The sequence below is a fragment of the Rissa tridactyla genome, chromosome 17, assembly GCF_028500815.1.
Source record: "Rissa tridactyla isolate bRisTri1 chromosome 17, bRisTri1.patW.cur.20221130, whole genome shotgun sequence".
Taxonomy (NCBI): domain Eukaryota; kingdom Metazoa; phylum Chordata; class Aves; order Charadriiformes; family Laridae; genus Rissa; species Rissa tridactyla.
In genome coordinates this window covers 8,122,501-8,150,027 of record NC_071482.1, presented here as the reverse complement: position 1 = coordinate 8,150,027, position 27,527 = coordinate 8,122,501, and the positions used below count along the sequence as shown (strand labels likewise).

General features: G+C 52.7%; 1 protein-coding gene across 2 annotated transcripts in view; it reads right to left on the bottom strand.

The window, feature by feature from the left end:
• PKNOX2 (PBX/knotted 1 homeobox 2) overlaps window positions 1–23,475 on the bottom strand; it is a 101,300-nt gene extending 77,825 nt beyond the window's left edge. The window contains exon 1 of one of the 2 annotated variants that reach the window (XM_054223189.1): window positions 23,381–23,475. The gene's annotated coding sequence lies outside the window, so the exon portion shown is untranslated. The remainder of the gene's footprint in view (window positions 1–23,380) is intronic. The other variant, XM_054223190.1, reaches the window with a different exon arrangement.
• Between the last annotated feature and the right edge of the window lie 4,052 nt (window positions 23,476–27,527).

Sequence of the window (27,527 nt, the reverse complement as noted above, 5' to 3'; positions counted from 1 at the left end):
TGGGAGCTGGTGGTGGGGAAGGAAGCGAGCAGGGAGCGAGCAGGGAACGAGCATGGGAACACACATGGGAGGATGAATGGGAGCTGGAGATGAGCTGCGAAGCGAGCAGGGAGCAAGCAGGGAGCGTGCACTGGAACATTCATGGGAGGATGAATGGGAGCTGGAGGTGTGCTGGGAAGCGTGCAAGGAGCGAGCAGGGAGCGAGCACTGGAATATGAATGGGAGCTGGTAGTGGGGAAGGAAGCGAGCAGGGAGTGAGCAGGGAACAAGCAGGGAACGAGCATGGGAACACACATGGGAGGATGAATGGGAGATGGAGGTGTGCTGGGAAGCGAGCAGGGAGCGAGCAGGGAGTGTGCACTGGAACATTCATGGGAGAATGAATGGGAGCTGGTGGCGTGCTCGGAAGCGAGCAGGGAGCGAGCAGGGAGCGAGCAGGGAGCATGCACTGGAACATTCATGGGAGGATGAATGGGAGCTGGTGGTGTGCTGGGAAGCGAGCAGGGAGTGAGCAGGGAACGTGCACAGGAACACACATGGGAGGATGAATGGGAGCTGGAGATGTGCTGGGAAGCGTGCAGGGAGTGAGCAGGGAGCGAGCAGGGGAACACACATGGGAGAATGAATGGGAGCTGGTGGCGTGCTGGGAAGCGTGCGTGAGAGCTGGAAGCGTGCACGGGAGAGCGCCAAGGGACATGCCCAGGGGCTTACGAGAGCGCTTCCCGGAGCGCGCACGGGAGCTGGAGGTGCGCAAGGAACCGCGCGTGGGAGCTGGCAGTAATTACGGGCGCAGGAACAGGAGCGCGCAGGGAGCGCGCGCAGGAACTGGAAGCGTGCGTGGGGGGCGTGCGAGGGAGCGCGTCCGGCTGGGAGCCGGAGGGGTGCGAGGAAGCACGGCCGGGAGCTGGGAGCGTGCGTGGTGGAGCGCGCAAGGAGCGCGCGCAGGAGACGCTCCCAACTGGGCACCTCCTTCCCGAGGGAGTCTCGAGGCGCCCACTCCAAATCCCGTCGGATTGGCCAGAATTGGGAAAACTCACTATGTAATTAGGTATTAGCTATATTCTACGTTGCCTATATTTTCTGTTATATATATAATAAATACACCGGAGTTAATATAGGTTATTATACGACGTATACTGTGCTACGTATAGTTATATAGATAATATGGATTATATATTATCCATATATCAATGTTATCGATATATTACATATGATATATTCTGAATATGGAGTCTAATAGAGTTTATTGCATATATACACTATATAATATCGATATATGTATTTAATATATACACTATATAATATCGATAATACAGTTACTATAGTTAATACAGACAATATAGACGACGTAGAGGATATAGAAAATATAGATGCCGTAGATAATAGAGGTGATATATAGAATCACAGAATTCTATATATAGGTGATATAGATATAATTATATGAGATATATATAAAATAAATATAGTTAATATGGAGTTAATATAGTTTTTTGTTCTTTACTGGAGCTCTGGCTAAAGGGACGGTGATTTTCTCGAGCTGCCTCTCCGGAAAACGATCATCTCTGTTAATTATCTCTATTATCTATTCTATTCTATTAATATATTATATAAGCTACATATTATGTAGCTTATAAATATCATATATACCATTTATTTTATGCTGTGTATTATACGTATTAGATATATTAGATATATGGCAAGCCAACCCCCCGATTTGGCCCACATTTGATAAGACGCTACGGATTTATTTATTATTTTTTGGGGGAAAACAAACCCCGCAGTTCAGCCCCCAAAAGCCACCCCCAAAAAAGACGGGAAAAGCCCCCCAAATCTTTGCTGCCCGTCGCAGGAGATCCCCCCACACACGCCTCCCCCCGCCCCCTGCCAAATTTGCCCTATTCCGACGCATTTTATGAAAGGGCTGAGATTTCGTTCCGGCATCAGGATTCGGTGCCTTTATCGGGCTCGTTTCTCAGTTGATAGAAATCTCTTACAATAATATTTGAGATACGTCCCGATCCTACGCCTAAATTGAGATATACTGAGAAAAAACAACATTTGAGATGTTTGAGACTCTCTCCTTTAGAGGGATCTATTCTAGTCCATTCTGTTCTAATTAAGCCAAAGTGAATTTGCTCGGATTCCGGTGGGGAACGGTGGAACGAGGGATTTTGAGGTGAAAAACCGGCACCGTGCTACAGCGGTGCGCAGCCTTCCCTGAAATTGCAAGAATTTCCTTCCCGAATTCCCTGAATTCGTATTTCCTAAATTTCCAGAATTTCTTCAATTACTTTTCCGGAATTTGTGGATTTTGCAGGATTTCGCTCTTTGGAGAAAATCCAATTTACTCTTCAACACATTCCCCTTTTTTTTGCCGCAACGCCCCGAGACGCCGCTGACGACTCGGGGGTTATTTGAGAGCCTCAAACCCCCTCTCGGATTTTTCCCGATCAACCGCCTCCGGCTCAACGCCAAAAACCTCTGGAATTTGGTCCTTCGCAACCAAGAAATACATTGATTTTTCTTTTTTCTTCGGCCGGGCGAGCGCGTCCTGACGCAGCAAAAAAGCGGGATGCAGGGAGCAACTCCGCTGTATTTTGGGGGGGGGGGGACGGAGAAGCTTTTGCTTTTTTTAGGGGCGACAAAAACGAATTAATTCGCCGTGTTCGCAGCCCGTAATCCCCACGGGGTTGGGGTGGTTGGGTTGGTTTGGTTTTTTTTTCCGGTAGCCGAGCGGAAAGGTTTATTTAGCCGGCAGCGGCGATGGCTTCGCAAAACATTTTCCCCCTATCCTGCAGGGAGAACCGCACCGACCGAAAGGAGATTTAATTAGCGAAAATCTCGTTAGGCAAACGAAATTATCCGTAAGACAATACTCCTCTGGACAGGGGGTATGATTAAACAAAGCCATTAATTGCGAAAGGCGCTCCAACAGTCGTCTTGGCTCGAGGATGGGGTGGGGTGGGGGGGATATTTTTTTGGCGGGGGGGGGGGATGTTAATGATAAGACCCCTCCGTGCTCATTAGCGCGCCTTGATTGCATCGCGCAAATTGCAAAGCCGGCAGGCGCCGACCCGCCGTTAAGTCGGGTTTTTTTTTTTTTTGGGCTGTGGTTTCCTCGCCCCCTAAAAAAAAATAGGGAAGGAAAAAATGAAAAAAAAAAAAAAAAATCTAAAAAAAAAAAAAAAATCGGGCATTTCGGAAAATTCCAAATTTGGGGTTCAATTTGGGAAATCCCAAACCGGGAGGGAGGGGGAGGAGACTGGTAGCCGCCGGGAGCGCGCGCGCGCGCCCGCGTCGCACCGCCAAGCCGTGAAAACGCTATGGGTTTTTTTTTTTAAAGTTGTTTTAAAGATATTTTGACGTTATTTCTAGCCCGTCCTCGAGACGCGTTCACGCTGGTCCCTAATGACGGCCGGGAGCACCGCGGCATCCCCGCGTCGTTACGCTAACGGCGTTCGTTTAGCCGGCACGGCACTATAGGGAAAGCTAAAATAGCTGAGAGCACGAGCTGCTGTACTTAATAATTCCCCGTGATTTAAAATCCGAGGTTATAACAACCGGCTGGAGAAGAGAAGGGAAACGCCGCCGTTCTTTTAACCTTTCGCATCGTGAGCATATTACGGCGCGACCTATAAAAAGCAGCGATTCAGGGCAAGAAGAGCCTTCCCTTTCCCAGGAAGTGCTCCAGGACGCTCGAAAAAAATGGAGAAAAAAAAGCAAAAAGCTCATAAAACAGGCACCCAGCGAACGGTCAGGGATTTTTTTATATATATAAATATATTTTTTTTTTATATCTATCTCTCTCTTGTTCGAGAGGAATCGCGGGGCGCTCGCGCCCACCGCCGCCCCGGCGGCACGCGCTGTCTCCCATTTTCCCGCATCCCGAAAATGCCGCGCGTTTTCCCCCCAGCTGTCGGTTCCCAAGCGAAGCCTGGAGGAAAGCCGCCGCCGCCGCAAAAAAAAAACCAAAAAAAAAAAAAAAATGGGAAATTTGGAGGGTATTTTTAGGCACTGAAAACAAACCGGGGACGCGTCGGGTACCGGGGAAGGGGAGGGGACACGCTGGAAGGGGGCAACGATGGATGTCGGAGGAATGACCCACCTGATGCCAGCAGGAGCAGGAGGTAATTAAGAAATCCCAATTAATTCAATCCGGGCTGGCAGAGCCCCGCGACCGCCGGAGAGGGTTTTGCAGGCACCCTCGGCAAGAGCCCCCTCTAATTTTGGGTCCATTTCAGCCCCGTTTGGCCAAAAGCCTGGCAAACCCTTGCACAGGGCGGCACGGTTCAGCTCCCCATAAACCCCTGCCGACGCTTAGATTAGATTATAATATATCATATATACGATATCTATATAAAATGTGGACGTATGGTATTATATATTCATAGTATTCCCCAATATATCTATCGTATTCCCCAATATATACAAATTACAGATCGTATAACATATAATATATATCTTACGACATCATTATGAAATATTCCCCCATATATACGGAGGAATATGTATATATTTCCCAAAACGTTACATTCGCAGTACTTGATATCAATATATTCCCCAATATTTTTTATATATATATATAAATATATCTCATAGAATCGGCGAATGCCGGGTTGGAAGGGACCTATATAAAATATATGTATTATATTTCCGTAGAGAGAGAGAGACGTCTCGCCGATCTGGGTAACCATCCCATCCCGCCAGTCTTTGCTAATTGAGGTGCCACACCGGGCTCTTCGCTAACGAGCGCCCTGGTAGGGGGCTTTAATTAGGGTTCTTTGCCGATTTTGGGTACCATCCCACGGGTCTTCGCTCATTTGGGTGCCACACTAGGGTCATCGCTAATTGGGATGGCTGGCGAGCATCTTTGCTAATTTGGGGTAGTCTTTGCTGATTTGGGTACCAACCCACGGTCTTTGCTAATTAAGGTGCCCTGATGAAGTCCTTCATTGGGGTGCCCTGCAGCGGACTTTGCTAATTAGGGACCCCGGCACGGACCTGGCTGGTCTGGGTACCATCTCATGGTCTTTGCTGATTTGGATGTCCTACTGGGATCGTTCATTTAGGTGTCTCGCGAGCATCTCCGATAATTTGGGGGCCACGCAAAGATCTTTGCCAATTTGGGTACCATCCCATGGTCTTTGCTAATTAGAGTGCCCTGTTGGGGTGTGTCATTTGGGTGCCCTGCATGGACCTTGGCTGGACTGGGTACCATCTCATGGTCTTTGCTAATTAGGGCACCCTCTTGGGGTCTTTCATTTGGGTGCCCTGCATGGACCTTGGCTGATCTGGGTAACATCTCATGGTCTTTGCTAATTAGGGTGCCCTCTTGGGGGTCTTTCATTTGGGCGTCTTGTGAGCATCTCTGAGCATCACTTTCATTCGGGTGTTCTGCGAGCATCTCTGATAATTTGGGTGCCCTGTCAGGATCTTTTACTAATTTGGGTGCCCTGCTGGGCTCTTTGCCCATTTGGGCACCATCCCTTGGTCTTCACTAATTGGGGTGCCACAATAAGATCCTTGCTAATTAGGGTGCCATGCAAGCATCTTTGCCAATTTGGGTACCATCCCGTGGTCTTTGCTAATTATGGTGCCCTGCAAAGACCATTGCTCATTTGGGTGCCCTGATGAGCTCTTCAATTAGGGTGGCCAGCAAGGGTCTTTGCTCATTTGGGTACCATCTTTGCTGATTTGGGTACCCTGTTGGGGTCTTTCACTTGGGTGCCCTGCATGGACCTTGGCTGGACTGGGTAACATCTCATGGTCTTTGCTAATTAGGGTGCCCTCTTGGGGTCTTTCATTTGGGTGCCCTACATGGACCTTGGCTGGACTGGGTAACATCTCATGGTCTTTGCTAATTAGGGTGCCCTCTTGGGGTCTTTCATTTGGGTGCCCTGCATGGACCTTGGCTGGTCTGGGTACCACCTCATGGTCTTTGCTAATTAGGGTGCCCTCTTGGGGGTCTTTCCTTTAGGTGTCCCACGAGCACCTCTGCTCATTTGGGGGCCACGCAAAGATCTTTGCCAATTTGGGTACCATCCCGTGGTCTTTGCTAATTAGGGTGCTCTCTTGAGGTCTTTCATTTAGGTGCCCTGCATGGACCTTGGCTGGACTGGGTACCATCTCATGGTCTTTGCTAATTAGGGTGCTCTCTTGGAGTCTTTCATTTGGGTGCCCTGCATGGACCTTGGCTGGTCTGGGTAACATCTCATGATCTTTGCTAATTAGGGCGCCCTCTTGGGGGTCTTTCCTTTAGGTGTCCTGCGAGCACCTCTGCTCATTTGGGCGCCCCGCAAAGATCTTGCTAATTAGGGTGCCCTGCGAGGTTTTCGCTTAGGGTGCCCTGTGAGCACCCTGGGCTGTTTCGGGTGCCCCGCGAGCGTTGCTGCTGATGCGGGCACCAGCCCAAAGCCTTTGCCCGTGTCGGTGCCACGCCAGAGTCTTTGCTAATTAGCCGAGCGTCTTTGCTCGTCACGCAAACCTTCAGCAGCAGGCAGCTGCGAAAAGACGCCACGGAGGCGACATCCGCTCCTGCCCCCGTCCCAAACCCTCCGCCGGCGAGCACGGTCACGCCGGAATCTCCCGAAATCCTCCTCCGCAGGCCCCCCCGCCCTGGCGCCCCGCGAGCACCTCGTATTTTGCTAATTGTACAAACCTAATGGGGGAAGGAGCTGGCGGGGGGGCGGGGGGGGGGTGGGGAGGGAAAGGGTAATGGCCATCAGGCCAGCAATAAACCAAAATTAATGGTCCGCGGGAAGAAATCATGTCCACTTAATACCAGCTTGGAAACTCTAATAGAATAATGGAATAGCGAGGGGGGGGTTGCTCCGTGCGGGGGGCGCAGGAGGCGAGGGGGGAAGAGCCGCTGGGAACGGCGGGAGAGGAGCCGGACGCCAGCGTGGAGGTGGCCGGAGGGGAATCCCGCGGGGAAACACCTTTGCCGGGGGCCATGCCCGAAGCTGGGGGAATATTCTCTTTTTATTTTCTTTCTTTTAGTTATTTTTTACACTTTTTTTTTTTTTTACTGGCTCGCTTTGCTTTTTTCCCTCAGTTTTCTTTTTTTTTTTGCCTTTTTTTTTTTTTCGCTCTTTGCTTTTCACTTTTTACTTGTTTCGTTTTTCGATTTGCTGGTTTGTTCTTATTTTCTTTTTCCTTCTTTATTTTTCAGTTTTCTTACTTCCTTTGATTTCCCTTTTTTAAACTTATTTTTCAAGTCTCTTTTTTCTTTCCTTTTTTCTGTTTTGTCCAGTTTTCTATTTTCTTTTTACTTTCTTTCGATTTTCTTTTTTCCATTATCTTTTTAACTTTTTCCACCTTTTTTCTTCTTTTTTAATCGTCTTCCCTTTTCTCTTCTTTTTTCCATTTTTATTCTTGCCCGTTTTCCTTTTTCTGTTTATTTCTTTTTTTCCGATTTTCAATTTTTTTCCTTATCTTTTTTTCTTTCGCTCATTTTTTTCCAATTTTCTTTCTATTTTGGTTTTTTGGTGGGTTTTTTTTTGCCCCTTGAGAAAGGAAAACTCCACAATTCCCCTGCCACATCGGGGGGGGGGTGAAATCCCACCCAAACCTCTAACCGCCCAGGCATTCCCAATCCCTATTTTCAGTATCTCCCATCCAACCCTTTCCCCAGCCCTGCTTCATCCCAGTAAAAAATTAAATTATTTCAGGATTTTTGCCCGCTCTGGGATGAAAAACCAAGTGTAGGAACACCCCCATTCCCGGCAGAGAGGGACGGGGAGGCGGCAGATCCCAAACTTTCCCTTCGGATTAAATAAAAAAAAACCACCCCGACGCAAACAACTTTTGCTCGGGAAAGTTTGGGCGCGAGCAAAGCCCTTAATTCCAGGAAAACCGGGATTAAAAGCGGATGTGGAGTATTTATATGAAGTTGTGTAAATACAGACGCCGCAACCTGGCGGACGTCACCAGCGCTTTTAAAAATCCAAAATATGCGACGGAAAAAAAAAAAAAAACCAAACCAAACCCCGCGTTTTCCAATCCCGGAGCCAAAAAAAAACCAGTAAAAACCAGTGGGTTTTATTAATGCCTCAAATCATACCGGCGATGTGAGGATGCCCTCTCGGCCAGCATCCCAAAACCAGGCTGCGATCCCCATCTCCGGCTCTGGGACGGCTCCCCTCCAGTGATGCCAGCCCCGCACCGTGGAGGCTCCAGAGCTTTTTTCCTATGGGAAAATCCCAGGGTTTTTTTTCCCCCTCAAAATGCCAGAGGAGGGGGATAATTATTAAAAAAATGCTCCTGCTGTTGAGGAGCCGCTCGGGGATGGAGGAGGATGGGGATGAGGGATCATCCCAGGCTGGACCAAGGATGCTCAGGGATGCTCCAGCTCCACGTGCTCATGGTGAGCAAGGACATACGGATGATCCCAAGCTGGACCAAGGATGCTCCAGCTCCCCGGGCACGGGGCAAGCAAGGACTCACGGATCATCCCGGGCTGGACCAAGGATGCTCGGGGATGCTCCAGCTCCACGTGCTCATGGTGAGCAAGAATATAAGGATGATCCCAAGCTGGACCAAGGATGCTCCAGCTCTCTGGGCACGGGGCGAGCAAGGACGCATGGATCATCCCGGGCTGGACCAAAGATGCTCGGGGATGCTCCAACTCCATGTGCTCATGGTGAGCAAGAATATAGGGATGATCCCAAGCTGGACCAAGGATGCTCCAGCTCTCTGGGCACGGGGCGAGCAAGGACGCACGGATCATCCCGGGATGGACCAAGGATGCTCGGGGATGCTCCAACTCCATGTGCTCATGGTGAGCAAGGACACACGGATGATCCCAAGCTGGACCAAGGATGCTCCAGCTCTATGGGCACGGGGCGAGCAAGGACGCACGGATCATCCCGGGCTGGACCAAGGATGCTCGGGGACGCTCCAGCTCCCGACGCGTAGGGGAAAAATAAGCACCAAGCATGGATACACTCAATTCCCGTCTTTTTCCCCCAAGGATTCAGGCTATCCAGATAGAAAACTCAACCGGCCACAAGCCGGTTTCAACACCCCCACCCCCCCGCAAAGCAAAAGGAGGGGCCGCTCCTCTAAATAAAGCCGGGATATAACCAAGGGATGCGCTGGATGGGCCGCGCTGGTGTGGCAGGATGCGGCCGCGGCAGCGGGGGGGGGGTGGTTTGCGGGGGGGGGGGGGGGATGGCGGGGCCGGGCTGTAAAACGGCTATTTTAAGACGAGATATCGTTTCACCAACAATTTCCCTTGGTTTCAGGTGACACCGACCCAGCGTCCCGAAAATAAACGGGCGACCGCCCCGCCTCCCCCCTCAAAGGGAATAGAAATATAAACGTTAACCATAATAACGCAGACGCCCCCCAAAAAATTGATATTCACGATTTTTCTTCTCGTCTGTTATTTACGGGGAGGGGAAGAAAAGCACGCCAAGGGCGACGAGCGCTTTGGATTTCGGCAAATATTTGGAAATCCTCCTAATTAAAAGCACACCGGCCTCAAAGATGCGGCGGAGATCTGGAGCTTGGGATCACGGAGGGATCTGGGGGATTTTTACCCTGATTTGGGGTGTTTTCCCCCAGAAATTAAAAAAAAAAATAAAATAAATATGAGTTACCGCTCTCCGGGCAGGATTGGTCCCCGCCAGCCGCGCGCTTGGGCTTTTGGTGCCCAAAGCGACAGCAAAAATGGGATGCTCTGCGTGCCAAAACGGCAAAAATCGTTGGAAAAATTACGGTTTGCTGATTTTTTTTTTATTTTTTTATTTTTTTTATTTTTTTTTTTCTACCTTGCCGCCCGCAATGAGCCCAACGGGGATTTTTGCTGTTTGGTTCCAAAAACTCTCCCATTTCGGCTCATCCCCGTCCTTGCAGTCGTATCACTGCTATTGGACAGCAAAATAATTCCATATTATTATATTATATTATATTATATTATATTATATTATATTATATTATATTATATTATATTATATTATATTATATTGTATTGTATTGTATTGTATTGAATTACACTACACTATATTTTATATATAATAAATTCAAAGAATTTTGCGAAAACAGACCGATCTCTTGCTCGAAAACTCCCATTTTTCAGCTGGAAAAATGGCTCTGCACCTCTCGCGGAAGATAAAACATCACTTTTTGCAGCCAAAACTCGCTGGGCAGCAAGTCTGGGAGTTCTTTCGGACTCTCGTTTCCGCCGTTCCCGGGACCTCAACCTCCGCGCTATTTCCTTCCCTCGCTCCCGAATCGGACGCAAAGTTTGAAATCCGTGTCGTAACCAAAAAAAAACAAAAAAAAAACCCCAAAAAAACCCCAAACCCCAGCACCAGGGCAAAGGGTTTTCCCAGGAACCTGAGCATCCGCGACCCTCGCGCCCTTGAACGCTGGCGGGACGGACCGCGGGAAGCGGTGGTTTTCCCTGGAAATCGCCCTCGTACGGCGTGCCGGCGTGTTTCGCCCGCCCCCCAAAAAAAAGTTGCGCTCTTTCGTTACGCATACCCGAGGCGGGGGCGGCGGCGACGGCCAGCTCGAAGCTCGGGCGCGCAGGATGCGACCCCGACTTTTTCCCGCCCCCCCAAAAAGCGGGGACGACGGCGCCACGACCAGCGCTCGCTCCGCTCTCCCGCTGGATAATTCCCTGCCACAAACCAATCCATCGGTGATTATCCATCAACCCATTGATAACTCGCCACCATAAACGCGCCCCGCCCCCGATTTTCTATTACAAATCAATCAATCGATGGGGTTTGGGTTTTTTTTTTATGGTAAGTCAATTAGAATTAAATCGAATTTAATTAGATTTAGGTTCGCTGGCCGCCGGGCTAAACGCCACCGTGCATTCCTCCCCCCCCCCAAAAAAAAAAATAGCAGGTATTTATAGCCCGCGCGTCTCATCCCCACCGCCCTCGGCCCCAGCGATTAATTAAATTAGCACAAAGAGGGGCTTGTTGAGCGTCTCCGGCCTCGCCAAGTCGAGCCGGCGAACAGGAAACAAAGGGTGGGATTCTGTCTGCGGGGGCTGAAGGGTGCTGCGCGTCCCCCCCGGGGGCTGCAGCCGGGACGGGGTTGGGGGGGGGGGGGGGTGCCCGGGGGGGCGACGTCACCCCACGGGGTGGGAAAAGGGACCCCCGCGGGATGTGGGGCGCAGGGGGTGAGGCGAGGCTGGGAGAAGGGGCTTGGCTAAGGGGGCTTTGACAAGGGGGGCTTTGCTGTGGGGGTCTTCTAAGGGGGTCTTGCTAAGGGGGCCTTGCTATCGGGTCTTGCTATGGGGGTCTTTGCCAAGGGGGCTTTGCTAAGGGGTCTTTGCTATGGGGGTCTTCTAAGGGGTCTTGCTATGGGGGTCTTTGCCAAGGGGGCTTTGCTAAGGGGTCTTGCTATGGGGGTCTTCTAAGGGGTCTTGCTATGGGGGTCTTTGCTAAGGGGGCTTTGCTATGGGGGTCTTTGCCAAGGGGGCTTTGCTATGGGGGCTTTGCTATGGGGGTCTTTGACAAGGGGGCTTTGGGGGGGGGTTGCTGAGGCGATCTTGCTATGGGGGTCTTGCTAAGGGGGTCTTTGCAAAGGGGTCTTTGCTATGGGGGTCTTCTAAGGGGTCTTGCTATGGGGGTCTTTGCTAAGGGGGCTTTGCTATGGGGTCTTTGCTAAGGGGGTCTTCTAAGGGGTCTTGCTAAGGGGGTCTTTGACAAGGGGGCTTTGCTGGGGGGGGGCTTGCTAAGGGGGTCTTGCTATGGGGGTCTTCTAAGGGGGCTTTGCTGTGGGGGTCTTCTAAGGGGGTCTTGCTAAGGGGGCCTTGCTATCGGGTCTTGCTATGGGGGTCTTTGCCAAGGGGGCTTTGCAAAGGGGTCTTTGCTATGGGGGTCTTCTAAGGGGTCTTGCTATGGGGGTCTTTGCTAAGGGGGCTTTGCTATGGGGTCTTTGCTAAGGGGGCTTTGCTATGGGGTCTTTGCTAAGGGGGTCTTCTAAGGGGTCTTGCTAAGGGGGTCTTTGACAAGGGGGCTTTGCTGGGGGGGGGCTTGCTAAGGGGGTCTTGCTATGGGGGTCTTCTAAGGGGCCTTGCTAAGGGGGCTTTGCTGTGGGGGTCTTTGCTAAGGGGGCTTTGCTGTGGGGGTCTTCTAAGGGGTCTTGCTAAGGGGGCTTTGCCATGGGGGTCTTGCTATGGGGGTCTTTGCCAAGGGGGCTTTGCTATGGGGGCTTTGCTATGGGGGTCTTTGACAAGGGGGTTTTGGGTGGGGGGGCTTGCTAAGGCGATCTTGCTATGGGGGTCTTGCTAAGGGGGTCTTTGCCAAGGGGGCTTTGCTGTGGGGGTCTTCTAAGGGGTCTTGCTATGGGGGTCTTTGCCAAGGGGGCTTTGCTAAGGGGGGCTTTGCTATGGGGGTCTTCTAAGGGGTCTTGCTAAGGGGGCTTTGCTATGGGGGTCTTGCTATGGGGGCTTTGCTGTGGGGGTCTTCTAAGGGGTCTTGCTATGGGGGCTTTGCTATGGGGGTCCTGCTAAGGGGTCTTTGCCAAGGGGGCTTTGCTAAGGGGGCTTTGCTATGGGGGTCTTTGACAAGGGGGCTTTGCTGGGGGGGGGGCTTGCTAAGGGGGTCTTGCTATAGGGGTCTTGCTATAGGGGTCTTGCTAAAGGGGCTTTGCTGTGGGGGCTTTGCTATGGGGGTCTTTGCCAAGGGGGCTTTGCTGTGGGGGTCTTCTAAGGGGTCTTTCTAAGGGGGTCTTTGCCAAGGGGGCTTTGCTGGGGGGGGCTTGCTAAGGGGGTCTTGCTATGGGGATCTTTGCCAAGGGGACTTTACTAAGGGGGCTCTGCTAAGTGGGTCTCGCTATGGGGGTCTTTGCTAAGGGGGCTTTGCAAATCCCACCTGGGGGGTTCCCAGCCCGGGGGAAACCCAAACCCCTGAGCCCTTCCCAACTCATCCCAGGAGTCGGCGAGCGCTCCCGCACCCAGCCCTTCTCCGAGCGCAATTAATTCCGGGTGAAAAAGTTCCCGGTAATTCCCGCGGGGATAACGGCGCCGGGAATTTCTCTGCCTTCCCCCCCCCCCCATCGAGCCAAATCCCACCATAAATGGTTGCAGGGAAAATAACACACACACACACACACACACACACCCGGTGTCTACACCTTGAGATAACCTTGGCCACTTTCCAGACGTTCTGCTGTTAAAGATGCCACCAAATCGCTTTATTTGGTGGTTTTAGCGTAAATATTCTTGCCGGGTCCTTCAGTGAAGTTGTTTGGGATGTTAATTTTAAAAAGGGAGGAAAGGGGGAAAGGAACAACCTCTGGTTTCGGAGGTTGTTTAGGTAAGGAGCAATGATTTAGCGCGCCGCAGGGTGGGATTAAAATGGAAAAGGTGACGTTAAATAGAAGGAAAAGCTCCCCGGGATAAGGAGAAAATGCCAAAATGCTCAAAAAGAGCGAAAGGCAACTCAATAAAAAGCGACAGCGGGAACTTGGGGGGAGGGGGGGTGTCAGGTTTGCACGGGGAAAAAATATCGGGAATGGGGAATATACCCGTGATGGGGATTGGTTTGGGGTGAGTCGCTGGCAAAAGCTGGAGGAGCGTCCCTAAAACGGCACGAGCGTCCCTAAAACTGCACCAGCAGCCCTAAAATGGGACCAGCAAGCCCAAAATTGCACCAGCGTCCCTAAAACCGGACGGACATCCCCCAAAATTGGCATAAGCACCGCTCATATCGCGCCGGCATCCCGAAAACTGCACCAGCATTCCCAAAATTGCATGAGGATCCCCAAAGTTCCACCAGCCCCCCTAGAACTGCAGCATCCCCAAAACCGGACCAGCATCCCCAAAATTGCACCACCGTTCCCAAAATGGGACGGGCGTCACAAAAATCAGATGAGTGTTACCAAAATGGGCCAACCATCCCCAAAATTGCACTGCCATCCCCAAAATTGCATGAACATCCCCAAAACTGGACACGCATCCCCAAAATTGGACGAGCGTTTCCAAAATTAGATGAGCATCCCCCAAATTGCTCCACCATCCCCAAAAATTGGACGAGCATCACCAAAATCACACCAGCATCCGTCAAATTGCGCCGGCGTCCCCAAAATCACACCAGCATCCCTAAAAATGGCACCAGAATCCCCCCAAATTGCATCCCAGCATCCCCAAAATTGCACCAGCATCCCCAAAATTGGTCGAGCATCACCAAAATCACGCTATCATCCGGAAAATTGCACCAGAATCCCCAAAATCGCACCAGCGTCCCGAAAATGACACCATTCATTAATGCTAAAATTCTACCAGCATTCTCAAAATTGGATGAACCACCCCAAAATTGCACCGGCATCCCCAAAATCACGGCACCGTCCCGAAAATTCCACCAGTCCCCCTAGAATTGCAGCATCCCCAAAATTGGACCAGGATCACCAAAATTGCACCACCATCCCCAAAACTGGATGAGCATCACCGAAATCACACCAGCATCCCCAAAATCGCAGCAGCATCCCCGAAATTCCAACTCAATCCCCAAATTTGGAAGACCATCACCGAAATCACGCCAGCATCCCCAAAATTCCACCATCATCCCCGAAATTGCACCGTCATTCCCGAAATCGCACCACCATCCCCAAAATCGCAGCAGCATCCCCAAAGTTGGACGAGCATCTCAGAAATTCCACCACAATCCCCAAATTTGGACGACCATCACCGAAATCGCGCCAGCATCCCCAAAATTCCACCATCATCCCCAAAATTGCACAACCTTCCCCAAAATTCCACCATCAACCCCGAAATTGCACCGTCATTCCCGAAACTGCACCACCATCCCCAAAATCACAGCAGCATCCCCAAAGTTGGACGAGCATCCCCAAAATTCCACCACAATCCCCAAATTTGGAAGACCATTACCGAAATCGCGCCAGCATCCCCAAAATTCCACCATCATCCCCGAAATTCCACCATCATCCCTGAAATTGCACCGTCATTCCCGAAATCGCACCACCATCCCCAAAATCGCAGCAGCATCCCCAAAGTTGGACGAGCATCTCAGAAATTCCACCATCATCCCCGAAATCGCACCGCCATCCCCCAAATGGCGCCAGCATCCCCAAAATGGGATGGGCATCCCTAGAAATTCCCCCGGGATCCCCCAAAATCCCCCCGGGATCCCCCAAAAGAGCAGGGCGGCCCTCAGCCGCAGGCGCCGCGGGGAGCCGGCAGAACCCCAGATCCAGCGGGATCAGGCTGCGTTTCCAGCTCCCGTCCCGGGAAAAGCGCCGGATGGGGAGGTTAGTTTTTTTGGGTTTTTTTTTTTAAAAAAATTTCCATTATTTCATTTTAAAAATTCTTTCTCGAAGGGCGCGAACCAAGCGGGGCCGCCCTTCCCGTTATTCACCAAGGGGCTTGAGAAATCCCGGGAAAAAGGGGGGACGCTCCAGCCTGGCCCCGGGAAGGAAAGTCGGGAGGAAAATTAAATCTTTCTAAAGCTTTCTAACCTTTTCCCGGGCACTTTGTACAAACGGGATTTTCTTGGGATGGAGAGAATAAAGAAGCGCTAAAATGTATTTATTGATTTTACCTCTTCCCGCAAAATTAAGGCGCCGAGAAGCCAGATTTTGGTCGGGGTTTTTCGGGGTTTTGGGGTTTTTTTGTTTGTTTTTTGTTTGTTTTTTTTTTAATAATTCTATTTCAAGCGGGTGAGGAGCGGGGTCGGGGAGAGGATCCCGGCTGGCGAGAAGGAGGGATGGAGGAGGCGGGATGCGGGATGCTCCGGAGGGGGAGTCGCATGTGTGTGTTGTGTCCGTGTCTCCCCCCGCCATCTCCCGGCCGATTATTGATAATTATTAATTATAAGCGTCAAGTGGCGTTTAAAAACAACATTTTCAAGGCTTTATAAACCATAAAGTGCCGTCCGACGACGGATATATCCGTACCAGACCTGTCCCGCCGCTCCCGCCGCCAAAAAAATCCGGGGAACGACCCGGCGCCGAGCAGATGAGGTTGAGATGGAACCAGTAAAATCCAATATTCTCTCTCTTAAAAAAAAAAACAAAAACAAACAAAAAAAAAAATTGGGGGAAGTTTTGACTCGCTGCTGATGGGTGGTGGGATTGCGGCGGCGTATCCGTCCATCCGTGAGGTTTTCCCCCCCCAACTCCGCCCGCCCCCGCGGTCGCGGAGAAAAAAAGAAAAAAGAAAAAAAAAAAAGAAAAAAAAGGAAGAAAAGAAAAAAGAAGCTCCCGAAAGTGAAAAATAACAGGAAAAGAAGAAAGAAAAGAGGGGGGGGGAAAGAAAAGCGAAGAAAAGGTGAACAGGAAAAAAGGGGAAAAGGGGGGAAAAGGGGAGGAAAGGGGAGGAAGGGGAGGAAAGGGGGGGGAGGGAAAAAAAGGAAAAAAGGGGAAAAAAGGAAAGGGGAAAAGAAAAAAGGGGGAAAAAGGTAAAAAAAAGGAATAAACGGGGAAAGGGAAAAAAGGGAAAAGGGGGAAAGTGGAATAAGGGAAAAAGGGGGAAAAGGTGGAAAAAGGGGAAAAAGGTGGAAAAAGGAAGAAAGGAAAAGGAAGGGAAAGGAAAACGGAACAGGAAGGAAGAGGAAGGGAAAAGGGGGAAAGGGAAAAAGGGAAGGGAAGGGAAGGGAAGGGAAGGGAAAGGGAAGGGAAGGGAAGGGGAAGGGAAGGGAAGGGAAGGGAAGGGGAAGGAAGGGGAAGGAAGGGGAGGGAAGGGGAGGGAAGGGGAGGGAAGGGGAAGGGAAGGGGAAGGGAAGGGAAGGGAAGGGGAAGGGAAGGGGAGGGAAGGGGAGGGAAGGGGAGGGAAGGGGAGGGAAAAGGGAAGGGAAGGGGAAAAGGGAAGGGAAGGGGAAAAGGAAAGGGAAGGGGAAAAGGAAAGGGAAGAGGAAAGGGAAAGGGAAGAGGAAAGGGAAGAGGAAAGGGAAGAGGAAAGGGAAGAGGAAAGGGAAAGGCAAAAGGGAAGGGAAGGGAAAAGGGAAGGGAAAGGGAAAAGGGAAGGGAAAGGGGAAAAGGGAAGGGAAGGGAAGGGAAGGGAAGGGAAGGGAAAAGGGAAAAGGGAAAAGGGAAAAAGGGAAAAGGGAAAAGGGAAAAGGGAAAAGGGAAAAAGGGAAAAGGGAAAGGGAAAGGAAAAGGAAAAGGAAAAGGAAAAGGAAAAAAGGAAAAAAGGAAAAAAGGAAAAAAGGAAAAAAAGGAGAAAGGTGAAAAAGAAAAAAGATGGGGAAAAAAAGGGGGCAAAAAAAAAAAAGAGGAAAAAAGCAGCTTTTCCCATGACGGACAATGTCGGGGGGGTCAGGCTCTAAACTCAAGCCAAAGCCCGACGCCGGGCGCGGGGGGGGGGGGGGGGGGGGGGGGCGGCATCTCTCGCGTGCCCAGAAAAAAAAACAAAAAAAAAAACAACGGGGCGAAATAAAATCGGAACCACTCCGACCGCTCCAAAACGGGATTCTTTTTAATTGGCTTTATGGGATTTATTGCCCAGGGGAAAGGCGGCCACGGGGAGAGCCGAGCAAAACCAAAAAAACGTGGGTTTGGTTATAAATTTTTCATAGTTTTTTTGCGACACCTTGTTAAAGTTGAAAGTTCCGTATAGAACATTATGGGGGGGATTTTTTCTATTCCCATCCATCCAAGTGGGATTTCACGGCAGTTTGCAAAACTCCTCCTCCACCCGCACCGAAATAATCGGGGATTTGGGGTTTTTTTTCAGCTTTTTGGCACGAAACTTGAATTTTTTATGGCTTTTCGGTGAGGGCTACCTGGATATTTGGGATTTTCCTGCCCGGATTGTAGCGGCGGAGGAGGGATGGGAGCGGCGGCACGGCACGGGATGCTGAAAGAGGGTTGAAGGGCGGAGAGGAAACTCAAATTCCACGGGGGGGCGGGGGGGGAAAGGAAGGAAAAACGAAAGGAGATGCGAAACGGAGGAAAAGAAAAAGGAGGAGCTCCATTTAGAAGTGAAAATTAAAATGAAAGTGAAATTTTAAATGAAAGTTGAAAATGAAAAATAATGAAAATGAAAATTGAAAATGAAAATGAAAATGAAAATGAAAATTGAAATTGAAATTGAATTAAAATTAATAAAATGAGAACTAAAATAAAAATCGATGTAGTAGCAAACCGGAAATTAAAAGTGAAGGTAAAATAAAAATAAAACAAAAATAAAGGGGAAACAAAACCGTAAGAATAAGGAAGTCGAACAAAAAATAAGGTAAAAATAAATAAATAAATGAAACCTTGAAGGCGGCGGAACCTTTTTTTCTGGCGGCAACAAGCCCTTAAAGGGGGAGTTTTCGAGCCTCAAGCCCTTCTTCCCCCTCGCTCCCCCCGGCATCGGTCCCTCGCCGCATCTGCGTCTCGTTAGCCGCCAGGGAGCATCATCCCGCTAGAGCAGCGCTGACCCCCCCGCCCCCCCCCCCCCCCCCCAAAAAAAAAAAACCCAAAAAAAACCCTCTTTTTGGCCTCTTAAAAAAAAAAAAAAGAAAAAAAAAAAAAAGAACCCCAAACAATACGCCAGCAGCTCGCCAATATTTCGCCAACGCTGATTTCACTGGAGGTGTGGAGCAACGAGGGTTGATTTTCCCTTCGGAGGAATAAATAAAAGTTTCTCTTCAGGGGAATAAAATACATTTTTTTTCAGAGGCCAAAAAATAAGATCTAATCGTATTTTTTCAGCGGGGGGAAGAGGAGAGGCCCGAATTCCCGGCTTATTTATACAGCTGCAAACCACAGCTGGGCAAAGGCGACCTCATCCCGCCGGATCACGGCTCCATCCCGCCGGCATCGCGGCTCCATCCCGATGGCATCGCAGCTTCATCGTCCCAACGGGATCGCCGCTCCCTCCCAGCCCCGAACACTGGTTTTTCCCATCGGGATTACCTGGAGCATCACCTCCGTCCCGGCGAGGCTGGAGGATGCTCTAAACCAAGACTAAATTTAATCGGGGATTAATTCCCATCCCGCCGGATTATTATTTTGAGCCGGCATCTTAACGATCCGATTAATGATGCCGGGAAATCATTTATTTTTTTCACTAATTAGAGGACATTTGTTAACACCGTTCTTTGGTGGCGGGGAGAATGATTCTGGGAATCGAGTTATTCGACGGCACGTGGGATATGAAATTTGACCCGGAGTTGTCCGGATCCACAAAATGATCCCGCCAACACTCCGAAAAAAGCAGTTTTTCCGCATCCCGGAGTAAAATAAGGATGGGGAATGATGGGGGGTGGGATGCTGGGATGCACGAGGGGTAACCCGCGACCTAAAAAAAAGAAGATATTGATGCTCGCTCCAGGGTCAGGGATGTCAAATCTCCCCCATCCCATCGCCGGGACTAATTAAACTCATTATTTTAAGCCGGAGCAGCTTCCAGGAAAATAAATTAGGCAAAGTGGAGGTGTCCCCGGCACCCTGGGTTATTTTTCTCCCCATCCTCAGGAAACAGCCGGCGGGTATCCCCAGCGCAGCTCCATCCCCCGACAGGGTACCCAGAGGCGCGGTCCAGCCCCCGCATCCCGCGGGATGAGGATGGCCGGGTGGAAGATGCTCTTCCCGGCGGGACCGCGCGGCGGTTTAACTTTCCTGGGAGGGAAAAAAAAAAAATGCCGATTATTGCTCGGAGACTTACGGATGCCGGCGATCAACGTGAAAAGGAAAAAACGAACGTGAAGTTAGTCACAGTTTATCGGAAAAGCAAAAATTGCCCGAAATCCAAAGCTGCCCCTCTGCAGGGACTTGCTTTATCCAGGATTTGGGAAAAAAGGTGATTCCCTGGTGGTCCGGGGGGATAAAACCCTCCCCTCACAACACAACTTTCAGCATTTACTTAAAAAAAAAAGAGATTTCCTTGAAAAAAAGGGGGATTCCCTTTAAAAAAAGGAGATTCCCTTAAAAAAACAGGGAATTTTCTCAATGAAAAGGCGATTTCCTTCAAAAAAGGGAATTTCCTTATAAAAAAAAAAGATCTCCTTTAAAAAAAGTTTCCCTTTAAAAAAGGGTGTCTTGGAAAAAAAAGCGATTTCCCTTAAAAAAACAAGGCATTTTCCTTAAAAAAGGCGGCAATTTCCTTTAAAACAGGGAGATTTTCTTAAAAATTTAGATCTCCTTAAAAAAGGGGGAGATTTCCTTAAAAATGGAGATTTCCACTAAAAGAGGTTATTTCCTAAAAAAAAAAAAAAAGGCGATTTCCTTAAAAAGATTATTTCATGGAAAAGCGAGGGATTTTCCTTAAAAAAGTGAGATTTCCTTTAAAAAACGGGGAGATTTCCTTAAAGAAAGGGTATGTGTGTGAAAAAAAAAACAAAGGAGGAATTTCCTTAAAAAATGGGAGATGCGAAAAAAAAAAAAAAATTCCTTTAAACAAAATGATATTTCCTTAAAAAAAAAAAAAGGCCATTTCCTTAAAAAAAGGCGGTTTCCTAAAAAAAAAAAAAAAAAAAAAAAAAAGGCAAAACAAAAAGCTATTTCCTTTACTTCCCCCTCCCAAAAATGATGGAGGGAGGTGGGAAAATCCTTCCTGGAAGCCGGGCAGGGACGTGAGCATCACTTCCATCCCCTTTTTGTCCCCCTGCCGTGCTATCGAGGGATGTTTAATGTCATAGCTAGATAAAATATTACACGTATAAAGTTATAAATATATAAAATTTAAAATTCAGGGGGTTACGCCCCCCCCCTCCCTCCCCAGTGCTGGCTTTGGGAGGCCAGGGCTGCAAACTGCCTTAAAAATCCCGATTTTGGGATGAGGGGGAGCGCGGCATCTCCCTCCCTGCCCCACGCCGCCAGCTCCCCTATTAACCTCTCCCATAATTAGCCGCGAGCAATTAACTTTTGCCCCTAATGAAGGAATCTCAGCGCGGGGACTTAAATAAAATAGGAGGGGGGTGGGGGGGAAATAATAAGGGGGAATCCCGATTCCCGTCATCCGTCTGCTCCGTACGCCTTAACCCCCCCCTCCCAAAAAGGTCTTATTTTTTAACCTAACTCACCCCAAATCCACTTAATTCAGCCAAAATCCACTTAATTCCCCCAAATTCCTCTCCGCAGCCGCAGGGAGGGCTGCGAACCGCCCCCCCGAAAAATCTTTCGGGGGTTTTTTGGTTTTTTTTTTTTTTTTTGGAGTCCTCACCTCCCTTTTTCCCCGCCGGGAAGATTCCCAAATAGACCGAGCGGGGACTTTGGGAAACGCGACGTCCCAAAGTTTCGCCCGAACCGGGTCCACTGAGCCCCTATGGTTTTTTTTAGGATTTTACGGAAAAAAAAAAAAAAAAAAAAGATGTAAAAAAGCCAAATTAAGCTGTTTCCCCTCGTATTTTCGGCGTCTCCCGACAGACAGCTGCCCCCGCATCCCGGCCAAAAATAATCCATCCCCCCCCACCCCCCTCCCTCCCCTTTCCCTTAATCTAATCTCCCCGGCCGGGAGTTTGAAAATATCCCGCCGGGTTTAGGGTTTCCCGTTACCCGGAGAGTGGGAAAAAAGATCCCTGGGAGCCAGAAAAACCGGGAAGAGCCCGAACAAAGAGCCGGAGCCCAAGTTGAGCCTCGACGCCCCGGTGGGGACCATGGATGGAGCGTGTGTGGGGGGGGGGGGGGACACGACGACGATGATGCCCCCCCACACACACCCCCCCAAATCCTTCCGTAAAACTTCCCGAGCTGCGCGATGCCGCCGGCGGAGCCACCCTCCCGCGGGATGGGAATACGCTACAAAAAATTCAAAATCAATTCCAAATAAATCCGCTAAAACATTCAAAATAAATTCAAAATAAACAGAATTATTTTAAACACACCGCACACACACCCCCACCCCCCCCCCCCCGCGCCGCGGCGAAGCTGCTAAAATTGATTTTTTTTTTTTTAATTTTTTTTTTTTTTTTGCATTTATCCAAGCCTTTGGGTACGGGGTACGGGGGGTGCGGGGGGTCCTGGGGGTGTACTGGGAGAACTGAGGCGCACTGGGAGAAGGGGATGGGGGGGATGGGGGGGTGCGTGTGGTGCCTGGCGTAGGGGGCCCTGAAAGGCGGCGCGTTGTGTTACAACCCCCCCCCCCCACCAAGGTGGGTGCCCTGAGGGTGTTGGGGAGGGGGGGGCACCCCAAGACCCCTTTGGACTGGGGGTGGGGCAACTTTCCAGCTGTAAAATGCAATGAGCTGGAAGGGGGGGGTGTGGGGGGGTCATTGCAACCAGTGGGGGGGGGTGGCTGCAACTGGTTGAGGGGGTCGTAGCCCCCCCGAGGGGGCTGGAAAGGGTGCAACCTCCCCCCCCCCCCCCGCGGGGGGCATTGCAATCAGTTGGGGGGGCTGCAAACCCCCCAAATGGCATTGCAACTGGCGGGGGCAGGGGGGGGGCTGCAGCAAGTGCGGGGGTATTGCAACCAATTTGGGGGGGGGGGCTGCAAGACCCCCACCCCCCGGGGAGGCTGCAACCGGCGGGGGGGGGGTGGATCTGGAACCGGCCGGGGGGGGGGGGTGTGCAACCCCCCCAGGAGCATTACAACCCCCCTAGGGGGGCTGCAAGCGGCCGGGGGGGGGGTCTGCAAGCAGTCCGAGGGCATTGCAACCGGCCGGGGGGGTCGGGAACCAGCCGGGGGAGGGGGGGGGGGGGGTCTGTTGGGGTGTGCAACCCCTCTAGGAGCACTACGACCCCCCCCCGGGGGGGCTGCAACCGGCCTGGGGGCGTCAGCAGACAGTCCGAGTGCATTGCAACTAACCGGGGGGGGGGGGGGTGCAACCCCCTCGGGGGGAGCATCGCAGCCAGTGGCGGGAGGAGGGGGGGAAGGCTGCAACCCCCCCGGAGGGGTCTGGAACGGGCCGGGGGGAGTGTCTGCGAGCGGTCCGAAGGCATCGCAACCGGCCGGGGGGCTGCAACCCCCCGCCAGGAGCACTACGCACCCCCCCGGGGGGGGCTGCAACCGGCCGGGGGAGGGGGGGGGGTCCGGAACCGGCCGGGGGGGGAGGCGGCGGGCTGCAGCACACACACACACACACACACACACCCCCCCCGGGATGATCGCAACCGGTCCGGTATTGGGGGGGCGGAGGGTGAGCGCGGGGCGGGGGGGGGGGGGGGGTCACCGCAGAGAACCGCAACGGCGGGGGCAAACCGCAGCCGGCTGGAGGGCAGCCCGGAGCGGGGGGAGTTCGCGGGGGGGGGCTGGAGGGGGGGGGAACCGGACACCGGGGACAGAGGGATACACAGGCACCGGGGAGGGGGGAGGCGGTGCGGAACGGCAAGTTACTTCCCTCACCGGAGGGGATGGAGGTTGGTTGGGGAGGGGGGGGGGGGGCGGGAGGTGGTGGTGGTTGGGGGGGGAGGTTGGTAGGAGGTGGTGGGGGGGGGTCCCCGCCGCCGCCACACGTGCCCCCGCCGCCCGGGCCGCTTTGTCCGCGTCGCTGGTGGCGGCTCCGCCCGCCCCCGCCGGTGAGTGACAGCCTACCTGCCCGCCAATCTTCATCACCGCCGCGCCGGCCCTGACAGCGCGGCCGAGCACCGCCGCCCGCCCGCCCGCCCGGCCCCGCCGCTGCCGCCGCCGCCGCCGCCGCCGCCGCCGCCGCCGCCGCCGCGACAGGCCCCGCCCCGCCCCGCCCCGCCCCTCCTCCCGCTCCCCCCTCCCACCGCCGCCACGCGCCACGCCCCCGCCGCGCCGCGCCACGCCCCGCCCCGCGCGCCACGCCCCCGCCCCGCGCGCGCCGCCCGGCGCCCCCTGCTGGGCCGCCGCCCGCGCGCGCGCGCGCCACCCCCCCCCCCCCAAGTCCTGCACCTATTAATTGTTATTAACTGAGGGGGGGGGGGGGGGGAATTCTGGCTGCCCCCACCCGAGTTTTGGCCACGTGGGACATTGACAACCCCCGTCTGCCCGGGACATGGAGTGGCTTCCAGTGGGGGCACTGGGGGCACTGGGAGTACTGGGGGCACTGGGAGTACTGGGGGGCACTGGGGGCACTGGGAGCATTGGAAGCACCGGGGGCACTGGGAGTACTGGGGGGCACTGGGGGCACTGGGGGCACTGCGGGCACTGGGAGTACTGGGGGCACTGCGGGCACTGGGAGTACTGGGGGCAGTGGGAGTACTGGGGAGCACTGGGAGCACTGGGGGCACTGCGGGCACTGGGAGTACTGGGGGCACTGGGGGCACTGGGAGTACTGGGGGCACTGGGAGCACTGGGAGCACTGGGGGCAGTGGGAGTACTGGGGGCACTGGGGGCAGTGGGAGCACTGGGGCACTGGGAGCATTGGAAGCACTGGGGGCAGTGGGAGTACTGGGGGCACTGGGGGCAGTGGGAGCACTGGGGCACTGGGAGCATTGGAAGCACTGGGGGCACTGGGAGTACTGGGGGCAGTGGGAGTACTGGGGGGCACTGGGGGCACTGGGAGCATTGGAAGCACTGGGGGCACTGGGAGTACTGGGGGCAGTGGGAGTACTGGGGGGCACTGGGGGCACTGGGAGCATTGGAAGCACTGGGGGCACTGGGAGTACTGGGGGCACTGAGGGCACTGGGGGCACTGGGAGTACTGGGGGGCACTGGGGGCACTGGGGGCACTGCGGGCACTGGGAGTACTGGGGGCACTGGGGGCACTGGGAGTACTGGGGGCAGTGGGAGTACTGGGGGGCACTGGGGGCACTGGGAGTACTGGGGGCAGTGGGAGTACTGGGGACACTGGGGGCAGTGGGAGCACTGGGGCACTGGGAGCATTGGAAGCACTGGGGGCAGTGGGAGTACTGGGGGCACTGGGAGTACTGGGAGTACTGGGGGCACAGGGAGTACTGGGGGCAGTGGGGGCAGTGGCAGTACTAGGAGCAGTGGGAGCACTGGGAGTACTGGGGGGCACTGGGGATCGTGGGAGTACTGGGGACACTGGGAGCACTGGGGGCACTGGGAGTACTGGGGGCACTGGGAGCACTGGGGGCAGTGGGAGTACTGGGGGCACTGGGAGCACTGGGGGTGCTGGCAGTACTAGGAGCATTGGGGGCACTGGGAGTATTGGGGGGCACTGGGAGCACTGGGGGCAGTGGGAGTACTGGGAGTACTGGGGGCACTGGGAGTACTGGGAGAGCACTGGGGACACTGGGAGCACTGGGTTCTGCAGCCAAATTTCCCCCATTTCCCTGCAAAAGCCGCAGGGAGGGTTTTTTCCGGATCAGCCCGGCCACCGTTTGGTTTCTCCCAATTTTCCATCCCCTTCCCTGATAAAAACTGCCGTTAAAAGAGGGTTTGGTACCAAAGGCTGAATTTCTGCCCGTTGCCTGAGGAGTGTTGGAAGGAAGCGGGAATCCCTTGGAACAGCCCCGGAATTCCATCGGCATCTCGTCTGCAAAGCAGCGAGAAGGGGGCAGGCAGGCACCGGGCGCGTTTCAAGCCCGTCATGGCCAAAAAATATCCGAGGGCTCGGGATTTTTGGATTCTCCTGATGTGGGGCCGGTTCTCCCGGTGCCAGCAGCAGCAGCGAAAATCCCGTGTTCGCTCCTCGAGTATCCCGTGTTCGCTCCTCAAGCATCCCACATTCCTTCCTTGAGCATCCCAAGTTCATGCCTTGAGCACCCCACCTTCGTTCCTCAAGCATCCCAAGTCTATTCCTTGACCATCCGAAATTCACTCCTTGAGTATCCCAAGTTCATTCCTTGAGCATCCCCTGTTTGCTCCTCAAGCATCCCACATTCCTTCCTCGAGCATCCCAAGTTCACGCCTTGAGCACCCCACCCTCATTCCTCGAGCATCCCAAGTTTATTCCTTGACCATCCGAAATTCACTCCTTGAGTATCCCAAGTTCCTTCCTTGAGTATCCCTTGTTCACTCCTCAAGCACCCCACATTCCTTCCTTGAGTATCCCGTGTTCGGTCCTCAAGCATCCCAAGTTCCTTCCTTGAGTATCCCGTTTCCACTCCTCAAGCATCCCACATTCCTTCCTCGAGCATCCCAACTTTATTCCTTGACCATCCGAAATTCACTCCTTGAGTATCCCAAGTTCATTCCTCAAGTGTCCCAAGTTCACTCCTTGAGTATCCCAAGTTCATTCCTTGAGCATCCCCTGTTTGCTCCTCAAGCATCCCACATGCATTCCTCGAGCATCCCAAGTTCACGCCTTGAGCACCCCACCTTCGTTCCTCGAGCATCCCAACTTTATTCCTTAACCATCCAAAATTCACTCCTTGAGTATCCCAAGTTCATTCCTCAAACGTCCCAAGTTCACTCCTTGAGTATCCCAAGTTTCTTCCTTGAGTATCCCGTGTTTGCTCCTCAAGCACCCCACATTCCTTCCTCGAGCATCCCAAGTTTATTCCTTGAGCATCCCGTGTTCGCTCCTCAAGCATCCCACATTCCTTCCTCGAGCATCCCAACTTTATTCCCTGACCATCCGAAATTCACTCCTTGAGTATCCCAAGTTCATTCCTCAAGCGTCCCAAGTTCACTCCTTGAGTGTCCCAAGTTCCTTCCTTGAGCATCCCCTGTTCGCTCCTCAAGCATCCCACATTCCTTCCTCGAGCATCCCAAGTTTATTCCTTGAGCATCCCCTGTTCCCTCCTCAAGCATCTCATTCCTCTTCCCCCGTTCCTGCCGCCGATGGCCAACGCGCTTCCTCGGCTGCTCTCGGCATCTCACGCTCCCCCTCTGGGAAAAGTAGCCGGGCCTGGATTTTTTCCCCCAAAAAAAATGCCAAAGCCGCTTCTTCCCTGCGGCGTTTGTTTTCCGGAGGTTAATCATCATCCCTGGTTAAAACTTCCCAGCGGAATTGCCTCCGCTTCGGCACCCACCCGTGGAGTCTCTGTATTTTTTTTGGTGGTAAATGAAAAATCTGTACTCAATCTTGGGGGGGTTTCCCCACAAAAGCATCTTTCAGCTCTACCAGGTCACCCCGGCTGGTCTTTTTTGGGTCAGATCTCGTCCTGCCGGCCCCCTAGCCCCCCCAGATCCGCCTGGTGGCACTAGGGATCCTCGGATGGGATGCAGAGCCTGGCTCCGGCGGGGGATTCCGGCGGGAACCGACCTGCATCCCCCCTCCCTGGACCACCCTCCGGCGCCCGGGATGCAGGCGGTACCCGGTTGGGTGAGATCTCCAAACCCAAACCCAACAGACTCCTCCATCACGCACCTTATTCCACATCCCCATCCCAAGCCGGCTGGAAAACCTCCCTGAAATTACACACGTGTCCCCCCACTCCCTTTTTGGGGGGGGATCTCCCAAAATTCGGGGGTAGTGCCGTTCCCCTGCCCCAAAGCCGGGCCGTGGGCATCTTCCGGGGCGGGGGGGGATGGTTTTGGGGGGTTTTTTTTGGCGCGCTCCAAGTCATAAATATATAATTACCGCAAACGAATCGGCGCTCATTCGAGAGCGCACGGACGGTTCCTTCCCAAAAGCGACGAGAGCTCGGAGCGAGTTTGCTAAAATATTAAACATTTGGCAAGAGCGGCGACGTATATAACCGGTGATATTTACATTTTTACATAACGGGCTTCGGGAGAAAACAAATTACACAAAATATAGCGGTTTAGTCTCCGTCGTTTGACTGCTCCTCCATAAATAATTCAATTCTCTTTCCAAGATTGCATTATTGCTCGTGTCGGATTTCTCTAAGAAAACTCTGAG